This window comes from Balaenoptera musculus, chromosome 10 (assembly GCF_009873245.2).
Source record: "Balaenoptera musculus isolate JJ_BM4_2016_0621 chromosome 10, mBalMus1.pri.v3, whole genome shotgun sequence".
Lineage (NCBI taxonomy): Eukaryota > Metazoa > Chordata > Mammalia > Artiodactyla > Balaenopteridae > Balaenoptera > Balaenoptera musculus.
The window spans coordinates 5,053,829-5,066,446 of record NC_045794.1 but is presented as its reverse complement, the minus strand read 5'-3'; positions in this window follow the sequence as shown (position 1 = coordinate 5,066,446).

Genomic DNA, 12,618 nt, shown 5'->3' with positions numbered 1-12,618 from the left:
GATAACTTGAGCTTACAACAACTTGGCTCTGGATTTAGGCAAAGGAATAAAAATGTAGTAAACAAATTCAAGAAATCTGGGATGAGAGCTATGGAGTTGGTAAGTGGTTCATATAAGCTTCCAGTAGAGGGTGAGATGGATTTGCCATCCAGCCCCTTCCCCCTCTTCTCCATGGAGACAGAAAAGCTTGGCAAAGCACTCCACTGTCACTCTGCTTGGGCCATATTTTCTTGAAGACATTAAAGGATGGTGGTCACAAACCTATAAATGTCAACTGGACAATCAACAAGTAGGTATTTATTGAGTACCTGCTTTCTCTCAGCATGGGAAGATCCAAAAGATATGTTATGGGTCCTTCCATATAATTTAGCTGGAAAAACACCAAAACAAGGATGGCAAATATGTGGTATATATACTACCCTTGGCTATGTTTGTCCTTGAGGCAGATTTCTTAAATCAATCATGATGCACATTCTCATTGAATTAGGGTGCTGCATGAGAATCCTTCTCACCCCAGCTCTCCACGCAGCCCCTATGAATCATTCAGCATTGTCCCAAGAAAGGAAACCTGGTTCCTATTTTTGCCCTGGACCAACACGACTAGAACAACAACAATCTAATATAGTGAATTATTCTATGATAAATGATATAGTATTATGAGGAATTTGGAAGACATGGAGATTCTTCAGGGCCATAGGACGTGGATACCTTGACCAACAAAGTGGAACTTGAGCTCTATGTTGGAGGAAAGGTGTGACTGAAACTGGCATAAGAGAAGGAGGGCCTCCCCATGACAAGCACATGGATGAAGGCACTGGAGTGACAGAGCAGACCCAACATCCACAGAAGACAGGGAGCCGCTGAGGACTAGCTTACTCATGTACAACTATCTGACAAAGGACTAAGGGGTCCAGCCGTGGTGGTTGCTGAAAGGAAAGATGGCTGACTGCCTAGCAAGGATCGCCAAGCACTATTCACTAAGGAGACACAGGAGGAAAGGCTAGTGGCCAGGAAATGTAGTCAGCTACCAAAGCAGAGCCCCAGACCACCAGCCTACAGGGCTGTTAGAAGCACCAGATAGAAATTGTGAGCTTCCAACATTAATATATGGGAAACTTGTTCACATTGCTGAATCTTCAGTAGAAAATGTTCAGAGTCATGTACAGAAGGGGTCACAGGAAAATTAAAACGCCTTGTGGTTTTCCATCATGGAGAAGATAGAGCAGCTGAGGGTAGGGTGGAAGGTATTTACAAATGTCTTCAGAAGGTGGCCTGGGACCATCTGTTTTAATTTTCACTGAGGGCAGAATAAAAAGGGTTACCTTGTAGCAAGAGAGATTTAGGAAAGACTAAAGGAGAACTTTCTTTTTCATAGTTGTTGGAGACTGGTTTAGATCATCAAGAGTGATATGGTGTCTCCTTCACTGTGTGTCTTCGAGAACAGGAGAAATGTCCATAAATTTGGGCTGCATTACATACAGTTCTACCTGGAGGCAGAGAATAAACTAAATAGTCCCTGAAAAGCCCATTCCAGGCAGGATGCTACAGCTGTAGACAGTATGCAATCCTAGACTAGCTAAGCAAGGCAGTGTCTTGGAGAAGCTCCTTCCATCCACATTTTGAGTCTTGAATTCTGGCCTTCCTGCCTCCCTAGCCTCCAGATGTAACCACATCACTGCTTGTACATGTCAAGAATAGAATGTACCCAACTCACTGACTTTGGGTGCCTCCCAAACATCTCTTCCTTGGCTCACAACCTCATGTTGTAGGCATTGCCATTCTCTGGTGTGAGTCAAGCTGCTTTGCTGGAAATGAAATTAACTCAACAGAGATGGAACCAATGTGTCCCATTTGAAAAGAGGTAGTAGTTGCCATGGAAATCTGTATGCTCCCTGAAGAAATGGTATAGGGGATACAGTTGGGAAGCCTTAGACAGGGTTGGTAATGCTGTCTGATCTAAACATTTTAGGCAGGATTATATTTCACTTAGGCAGGATTATATTTCACTAAGACTTTGACCCCTGGTCTTCTGAGCAGAAGATACAATGAGGAATATCCCAACCAGAACTCAAATTGATTTTTATTAAATGAACTTGAGTGAAAAATTTTAACTTCCTTGTGCTTTTATGTCCATTCTCTAAAGTGGGGTTAAGGCCACATATCTACTTAATTATTCAGACAGAGTGTTTTGGGAAGAAAAAAACTTAATGACCTAAGAACCAACTGGAGAAATCTTCTGCTGGTCTTCTATGTGGCACCAGAACAAAAACAGGGTATTAGTGGTTGGGCCACTCAAGGTCAGCACCCGTTGTCCAAGTGTGAAGGGCAGGCTGACTCCTCAAGTTCACGGCAAAAACCTAAACCAGGAGCAGGAGAGCCAGCAAAAATTGTCATGAGATATCTTAGCACGAAATGACTGCACTCAAGAAGGGGGCAATTCTAAAATTATAGGGAGACTCTCCCATTGTCTAGGAAGACACAGGAGGGCCTAGGGTTCTGTATATCCCCACAAATTTTCATTGCCTTATTTCCTTAACAAGGGACATGGAAGGCTGCCTTTTAGAGAGTGCTGCAGACAAAGTGGTGTATATACATAGAGTTATATATGTATAGGGATGTGTAGGAAAGAGATGTGTATGTATAGGGATGTGTATGTGTAGGGATATGTATGTTTAGGGATGTATATGTATAGGGACGGTGCAACCAAGTTGACCTGGAAAGATTCCTATATACTCTTTGAGGGAAGGTAAAGGAAAGTCTTGGAATGCTTTCCACCATTAGGATATAGAAAAGGAAATTTGTTCAAAAGGAACATAATGAAGAAGGAGTAGGAGATACAACAAACGAGTTAAAATATTGATCCCGAAGATTCAAGAAATCCACAGACAGACATCCAGTGTGTAGGGTTCAAAAATTTATACTGACTTCACAGGACTCTCCAACAAATGGGCAAATGCATCTCAGCCTCCAAAATGAACCTATTTATTTTCTGCCTTGGGTTGGCAGTTGAGTCTGTGTCCTGCCCTCCTAGAGTTATTTCCTTTGAGCTGGGAAGAGAGATTCCTTCTCCTGTATCCACCGTCCCTGTCCCTTCTACCCTAGCCTCTGCCCACCCCCCTATTTTAGGAGCAGTCAAAAATCCCAAATAGTGTCACCCGTGATTCCCCCTTTAATCCATTTATGTTAGACTTCAAGGGATTCCAGCCATTCTTCTGATAGCTATGCAAAATTCATGGTGGGTGTTTCCTCCGTGGAGGGACTGGTATCTTCAACTGACTGCATTTACCCTGTTGTTGGTATTTGGTACTGGTAACAAATTCTCTGAGGCCAAGGTAGGAGTATGCATGGCATTTGGGGCCATCCTTCTGTTCAAGCCTCATGTCGTGTACATGCTTCTCTTCTGGCCTCTTCTCCTTAAAGGCATGGAGTCCTTAGCTGGACACTGATTGCTATTCATTGGGTTTGGATGTTAGTCTCTGAGACTATATCAGCCCCTACATTCTGTGGTAAGAGACAGGAGCTCCAAGACAGCGGTGAGTGTGGGAGGACTTCAGGGGAGTTTTACTGCTGGGGTACTGTATTCGTTTCCTGAGGCTGCATGAACAAATTGCCACAAACTCAGTGGCTTAAAACAATAGAAATGCATTCACTCACGGTTCTGGAGGCTCAAAGCCCCAAATCTCTCAGAACTGTGTTCCCTCCAGGTGCTGCAGGGGAGAATCCTTCCTGCCTCTTCCAGCGTTGGTGGCAGCCTCGGCTTCCCTAGCATGTCATGGAATCACTTCAATCTCTGGTTGCATTTTCACATCCCATTTTCCTGGTGTATCTGTCTTCTCTGTGTGTCTTGTCTTCTCTGTGTGTCCACCTTTTAAGTATACATGTGATTGTATTTAAGGCCTAGCCCACCTGGGACAGTCCAATATAAGTTCCCTTTTTAAAGACCCTTAACTCAGTCACATCTGCAAAGCCTTTCTTCCAAGTAAGGTAACATTCTCAGATTCCAGGGATTGACGTGGCTATCTTCTGAGAGACTTTCCAGCCCACCACAGTAGGGGAGAAAACTAATGTCAATTTGCATGGCACACAGTAACTCATTTTAATTCTACAACTGTCTGACAGTTGAGTATTCTTATTCATGAAGAAATTAAACTCAGGGAAACTTTCCCAAGACCACTGAGCTAATCAGTAGAGGCCTTGGGTTCTGTCTGACTCCACATTCACTGCGTTCTGTAGGTCATGATGAGTTTGGGGTTGTCATGCTGTCTTTAGCTGTGAGTCCCTGGGCAGTCCACTTACCTCCCTAGGGCTCAGCCTACTCACTGGATGATGAGATGGCCAAGTCGATCCAGCAATCCTGCTCCTGTGTGTATATCTGGGAAAGATGAAAACTCTAATTCCAAAAGGTAAGCACACCCCAATGTTCACAGCAGCACTATTTACAATAGCCAAGACATGGAAGCAACCTAAATGTCCATCGACAGATGAATGGATAAAGAAGATGTGGTATATATATATACAATGGAATATTACTCAGCCAAAAAAAAACAATGAAATAATGCCATTTGCAGCAATGTGGATGGACCTAGAGATTATCATACTAAGTGAAGTAAGCCAGACAGAGAAAGAAAAATGGTCATATGATATCACTTATAGCTGGATCTAAAATATGACACAAATGAATTTATTTACAAAAAAGACTCACAAACATAGAAACGATCTTTTGATTACCAATGGGGAAAGTGGGGGGTAGGGATAATTGGGAATTTGGGATTAACAGATACACACTACTATATATAAAATAGAATGAACAACAAGGACCTACTGTATAGCACAGGGGACTATTTTTAATATCTTGTAATAACCTATAATGGAAAAGAATCTTAAAAAGAATATATACATACATATTATATATATTATATATATATACACACATGTCTATAACTAAATCACTTTGCTGTACAACCTGAAACATTGTAAATCAACTAAACTTTAATTAAAAATAAATAAATATTTTTAAAGAAAGGAAAAAATGTAGATACTAAAAAAAACAAACAAAAAAAACAGATGGCTAACTCAATGTCCCTTTCATCTTTACGATTCTAGTACCAAGGAAACATCTAATGCTCAATGAATTACAATGTGGTTTGGATAGAGTTTTGGACAGAGAAATGGGTTTTTGACCTTGCTACACCAAGAAGTTCTTTGTAGAAATGACCAGGCTTCTTGAGAGTAGGGGCTACCTTGTTCAGTCCCTATTTTCATTCTCCAGCACTACTATAGCGAGAATTCATTCACTCAGTCAATCATTCTTTCATCACACATTTATTAAGCCCCTTCGATGTTTCCAGGAACTTTAATAGTAACTAAGAATACAGTTGAATTTTTGAAAACCTAAACCTAGTTCCTGATGGAAATTAAAATGAATGAAGTTCCCAAACTTCATCCTGCATCAAAATCACCCAGAGGACTTATTACAACACAGAGTTTCTTTTTCAGTAAGTGTGGGTTTGGGCCTGAGAATTTTCGTTTTTAAAAAGTTCCCAGGTGATGCTGCTGGTCCAGGGACCACACTTTGAGAATCGCTGCTCTAGAGGAGCCATTCCCAATCAGTGGACCTAGGGCCCTAGGCTTACTATGGCATTTTATGAGCAGTTAGTATAGTCTATTGACTGAATAAACAAGAACAAAACTACCATTATGTAGGCTTGTTTAAATATTTTGATGTCAAAAAGAAATTCTCCCTCCAAAAATTTAGTAACCCTTGAACAAAAGCCAAGAAGTCCATCAGGTTTTCTCTCTTTTGCACAGCACTATCTTTTGGCAGAGATTTCTATAGTGTTGTCTTGAAAACAAATCAAATTCTGAATTTTGGCTCAGTTAAGGAAGAAGAAAGCCATGATTGATTATGAATATTTGTCTAGATGAGGGGAGGAACAGAAGTCCTGTACCATGTATTTTCCTTTCTTGACTTAAATATTGGAGTTGTGTACCAGTTAGGCTTGAATCTCTTCTCTGCTCATTTTACCATGCTTACCCTTGGGCCATCTCATCTATCCCATGGCTTTTAAATATCATCTGTATGCTGGTGACCCCTTCCCATGTCCTGCCCAGCTCACTCCTGTCACTTCCAGAGCCGTATTTCTAGCTGTCTCCTTGACATCTCCTCTTGGCTTTTGCACATGTGTCTCACAGGTAACGTGTTCAACAACAAATCTTTTTTAAAAATTGTTATTGTAGTTGATTTACCATGTTGTGTTAATTTCTGCTGTACAGCAAAGTGACTCACTTATACATACATATACATTCCTTTTTCATATTCGTTTACATTATGGTTTATCACAGGATATTGAATATAGTTCCCTGTGCTCTACAGTAGGGCCGAGTTTGTCTATCCATCCTATGTATAATAGTTTTGCATTGCTAATCCCAAACCTCCCAATCCATCCCTCCCCTCCCCCACTCTGCCTTGGCAACCACAAGCCTGTTCTCTATGTCTGTGAGTCTGTTTTCTGTTCATAGATACGTCATTTTATTGTCCCATTTTAGATTCCACATACAAGTGACATCATATGGTATTGTCTTTCTCTTTCTGACTTACTTCACTTAGTATGATAATCTCTAGGTCCATCCATGTTGCTGCAAATGGCATTATTTCATTCTGTTTTATGGCTAATATTCCATATACATATGTACGACATCTTCTTTATCCATTCATCTGTCAATGGGGGTTTAAGTTTCAACAACAAATTCTTGATTTTCCTCCTCAAAATGCTCTAATCCCATCTTAATAAATGGTACAATCAACTACCCCATTATCCTGGGAAAAGTCCTTGATTTCTCCCTTGTGCTCATTTGCAATATCTAATCCTCCCCTAAGTCCTATTGATTCCACATCCAGAGCATAACTTAAATTCACTCTTCTTTCCATAGTCAGGTGGAACAATGCACCATCATCTCTCACCTGTACTGTGTCAACGGCCTCAAGACTGGTCCCCCCCACTTCCATTCTTTCTCCCCTTCAATGCAAAGTCAAAGTGAATTCTTCGCACCTTAGAACAGTTGACGGTTTCCTATTTCATTCAGGGTAAAATTCCAACATTTATAACTTGCCCCCAGAGGCCCTGCATAATCGTACCACTGCCCACCCCTCCAATCTCAGTCCTAGCACTTCCCTGACTGGTTCTGCTCTGGCCATACTGATCTTTCCTCTTTCTCAAGCACTTTCCCACATAAAAGCTCTCACTCCTCCCTTGTCTGCCTGGAACCTGGCTTCCCCACTCTGCTGGAGACACAGACGCCCATCCTTCTGGTCACGACTTAAAATACCACTTCCTCAAGGAGGCCTTCCTGGATCCCCTCAATCTAAATTAAATCCCCCAAATACTCTCTGGTGGGACCCTATGAGTTTTCATTCCACAGAACGCAGGTTGCAAATCTTTTGTTTGATGTGTGTGTCCCCACTAGACTGTGAACTTCAAGAGCACACGGGATGTGTCTGCATGACCTCACCACTGGACCGCAGCATCTTATTCAGAGCCTGATGGTGCTCAACTCTTATTTGTTAAATGAAACAGTTAATAAAACCACAAAATCCTGAAACACTTTGCTGCTCCTCTTAGGCTGTCCTCTCTTCTGCTTCTCTGTACAGTTTCTCTGGGTCTCTGCTTCCTCCAGGATGGAGTCTTGACTTTCCCCAGACCAGACTGTTTGTCTGATGTTGGGACAAAGAGGGTAAATGGCAGATACGGTAGCAAATGATCTCATTTACGCCAGCAACATTGTCTGAGTTCCCAGCCTGGGAACTAACCATCTAAAGCCATTCCAGCCCCCGTCCCGGCCCCTGAGGACAGACGGCACTTCTGGGTGGGTTGGCGAGTTCTGTGTGTGTCTGGGCCAGATCACAGCCCCTTTCACTCCTGACCGCAAGAGACCACAGTACACACTGTGGGAGAAGGAAACCTGCTTGAGGCCAGAGATCTGGGACTGTCCCCACTCCCTGGATTGCTTTTGGTTTCGCACTTACAAAGTTTTACAACTCTCGGGATCTCCCTGGTGGTCCAGTGCTCGAGACTTCGCCTTCCAGTGCAGGGGGTGCGGGTTCGATCCCTGGTCGGGGAGCTAACGTCCCACACGCCTCGCGGCCAAAAAAACCAAAACATAAAACAGAAGCCGTATTGTAACAAATTCAATAAAGACTTTCAAAATGGTCCACGTCAAAAAAAAAAAATCTAAAAACGAAAACAAAAACAAAATTTTACAACTGTCTAAGCATTTTTAACATCATCCATGGTTGGATTTCAGATTCCACAGCTTGGCTTCGGGAGAGAGGAAAGAGAGCAGGTGGCATAGGTAAGGACGGGTCATTAGTAGGGTTGAGAGGCGGGAGCAGCTGGAGGAGAAGGAGGCCACTGATGGCGAGCATCCTCTCCAGCGCTCTCTCTGCACAACAGCCTGAGCTGTGGCCAGTGGTCCCCTGCTGAGCCCGGTCCATGCTCCTCCCTGCTCTGGCCTCCCAGGAGCAGCGCCTGTGGGCTTCAGCCCCTCCAGCAACAGGACTGTGGTGGGCTGGCTTGAATTACCCAGCAAAGGAGAAAGAGCAGAAGTGGAGGCTGTGGGAAATGCAAAAACATCCACTCCTTTATGCACATACTATGAACCTGGTATTTTGCTAGATCTTAGGGATACAGAAACCAGATAAAAGGGCTCCTTCCACCCCTTAACCCAACATTTAACGAAATCAAGGTCTAGTAAAAAGTGAAAACACACTAATTTATTAGTACATTTTCAGTTTTTCTGGTATCTATGAAACTAGCGAGTCTAGTTTTAGAATTTTCTTTTTTAAAAACTTTATTGTGGTTCAAGTTTTTTAAATGTTCAAAGGACAAAGGGGGGGGGGGGGCAGGTCTCTTTAAGTATATACCACCTGGCAAGGAGCCAGAATTAGCTAATAAGAAAACCTTCAGAATTCTGAACAGAGTAGACTGTATATTCTCGTATACATTGGATAGAATAACATCAGGATATTCGTACGTACACCAGGCAAGAGAATTCTGATTGCAAGTTTATCATTCCTGGGTTTGAATCCTGGGAGTCAGTCTACTGTGTAGATTTTATTCTCCTTCTTTCCTCCCTTCCTTCCTTCCTTCTTTCCTTCATACCTCCCTCCCTCCCTCCTTCTTCCCTCCCTTGCTTTCTTCCTCCCTCCCTCCCTCTTTCTTTTCCTTCTTCTTTCTTTCTTTTCTTCTTGTTCTTTCTTTCTTTTTTCTTTCTTTCTTTCTTCTTTCTTTCTTTCTTTTTCTTTCTTTCTTTCTTTCTTTTTTCTTCTTTCTTTCTTTCTTTCTTTCTTTCTTTCTTATCTTTCTTTCTTTCTTCTTCTTCTTCTTCTTCTTTCTTTCTCTTTCCTTTCTTTCTTTCCTCTCTTCCTTTCTTCTTCTCTTTCTCTCTCTCCTCTCTCTTTTTTTCTTTCTGTCTTCCCCCCTCCCCTTTTATTTGTACTTTAAAACAGCATCCTAGAATGATTTTCTTTTGCTGATGAGATGATCTCAGTTCTTCAAAGAGGGGAAGGTGCAGCCATTTTAGGCTCTTGGAACAGGTTGGAGAAATACAATAATGGTACTGGCTGGAGTAATCGGAGAGAGGATGCTTGACACCAAAGGGGAGAGGGGAAGAGAGGGAAGGTGGCCTGATTGTCCAGGAGTAACTTTTACTCCCAGGCCCTGCCCAGGCCTGAGGTGGGAGTGGAGCTTGCCCCAGACCCCAGGACAGACAGGACAGACAGACACTCAGACTCAGTGTTTCATGAAGGTTTTCTTTTCCCTTTGTTTCTGATCCCGGAAAGGAAGTCATGAAGCTTAATCAGAAAGATATTGGACTGTCACTAGGTGTTTGTATTTCTTTACATGTTATGATTTAATAAATTTGGTACAAATATGTTGTACAATTGTTAACCAGAGATGAATTGCTATTTTTGCTTTTTGTTAACTACAAGCGACTGTTTGTAGGAAAAGCATGAGCAGCTGGACCAGATGTAAATCTGGGGAAACGTGAACTTTCAGGCCATTTAGTCACATCTCCAGGCATCAGCACAGAAGTGATGCTGAGCTTGGTAGAAGACCGCCAACCATCATGAAGAAAGTAAGTTCTGTCCCCTGAGCTTGGATTGAGGAATATTAAGTGGTGACAATTGTCCTACCTACATTCCTCCCAGGTAATTTCCTGACGCAGAACCTCAGGAAATGAAGGAGTTAATTGTCTCCCTGCATGCTTCTCCCATCCTCTGTCACCTGGACGTCTTACAGGATACGGCCTGACTTGTCAGGAGGACAAGAACTTGCTGTTTACCTAGGAACTTGGACTCCCCACACAGAAAGAAAGAAAAAAAAAGGCAGGAAGGGGGAAACTTGAAAAATCTCTGAAAGAGAAAGAGCAAAACAAAACAAAGCCAGGTTCATACCAGTTCGTTAGTTGCCTCCACACAAATTTGTTTGTAGGTAAAGGGGATTAGAGGAGATGTGGAAGGAAACTAAAGCCTGTAGATGGCGCACGTTGTCACAAACACTTGCCCTGATTCCGGGGAGGGGGGGCAGAAGGGGAAGCTCTGAGATGTGCAGCCTCACCTGATACTCGAATGTGTTCTGTGTCTGGGAGATGTTACCTTGGGGGCCCTGAAAGGAGGGAGGGAGAGGTTGTGAGGAGACAGAACACTATTAGACTTTGTATTCAGGAGGGTGTGGTGCCCCTGGGCACAGATGGACCCAATTTAGCCTCCCATGTGGTGCTAAGCAATCTTCCCCCCCAGAGTGGAGGAACTGGAGGGCCTCCTGAAGTCTTGAGCCTGGGTGGGCATCCGTTGCTTATTCATCCAATACTGTGAGCCAAGCCTCCAAGCCCGTGGCAGCCACTCCACTCTCCCATCACTTACAAAACACAAGTTAAAATATAAAATTAAGAATTTCAAGATGGCGACGGCAAAGCCTTAAACCTCTGAGCATGGGGCCTGGAGAAAATGCAGTGGTCGCACACCCATGAAGCCAGCCCCGTCTGCAATATGTTTTTCTAAAACTCTTATATTGTTTAAGTGAGCTTAGTTGGTTTTGGTTATTTGTAACCAAAACTCTAAATAAGACACAAATTGGTTCCAGACTGTGGTATCCAGGAATCTGAAGTGAAATTGGGGAATTGGGTCCAGTTGAGACAAAAGGCATGAAATCCACCTAATATTAAGTAATAATAATTTGGCAATTCATGACTTGTAGCATTGAAACAGTTAATTGGATTATTGCCTATGGTTACTTAAAACGTGGTGCTCATTGAAGAGAAGGCTTTGGGAGATGGGGTGGCCACTGCTTTGGAAAAGTATGGACGATACGATGAAATCAAGGAATGTTCTGTGGAGTGGCTGCTTCTAGATAGCACAAAGAATGAGGATAATAAGTTGATGAAAGGGGCTATACTGAGGAACAGTAAGTAATGGTCATCCTAGATGCCTAGGTAACTTATATTATGGAAGATAAACCCATACTATTCAGATTATCCATTTATCTGCCATAATGCACATCATGGAAGATAAATCCCACATAATAATACGGGACCTGATAATCAACAAGGACCTACTGTATAGCACAGGGAACTCTACTCAATATTCTGTAATAACCTATATGGGAAAGGAATCTGAAACAGAATAGATACATGTATATGTATAACTGAATCACTTTGCTGTACACCTGAAACTAACACAACATTGTAAATCAACTATACTCCAATGTAAATAAAAAGTAAAAAATAAAATAAATTCCAAAACAAAAACATGGAACCTGTCATCTCATAGAAGTTTCTAGGAAGTTCAGGAGACTGGGTTATGTTTGAATATCCATTCCAAAGGGACAGAGAAGCCGGAACTTCTACCTACTGTTAAGAAGGGGATTTGATGATTGTTTTGATTTGATGGTTGTTTTAACACAATAACAAAATTGGATGTGCTCCTCCAGTCCATTGACCAAGCGACCTGAAAAGCTGCCGGCTCTGGGTGGGACACCAAACTAGAGAAGTTTCTTCAAATGGTCTAGGCTGCAGTACAAGTACGTCTGCCCTCTGTCCCCAAGTTGCTCAGAATGTCTATGACGGATAACAGAATGGGGATGCTGTTGGTGTCTGTGACAAGGTCTAAGAAAATAATTACTGAGGATGACCCTAGGGTTTTTGAGCAAAGCAAGTTATTATTAGCTTGACACTGGACCTTGGTAAAGATGGATAATATGCCATACATGGCCAGGAGACTTCAACATTAAGTGAAGCTCATGTACACAGAACTAGGGTCTGAGCAAGTACTGAATGCACCTGTATATTGCTCGAGCAGATAATTCACATTTCTGAGCACTTACTCCTACTGACTGCCGTCCTTCCCTCCATCCTTTGACTCAGTGGGAGATTCTCTGTGATCATTTGTCCAAGGATGCAAAAAAAAAATGGAGCCTGTTTTGTATATAGTTCTGCAGAATATGCTGATTTAAGCAGAAGGGGATAGCTAGGGCATTACAGCTCTAACCAAGGATGGTTCGATTTGGTGGAAAAGGAAAATTCTTCCAGGAAGAAAACTATCAAATTTTACTTCTTTAAAGT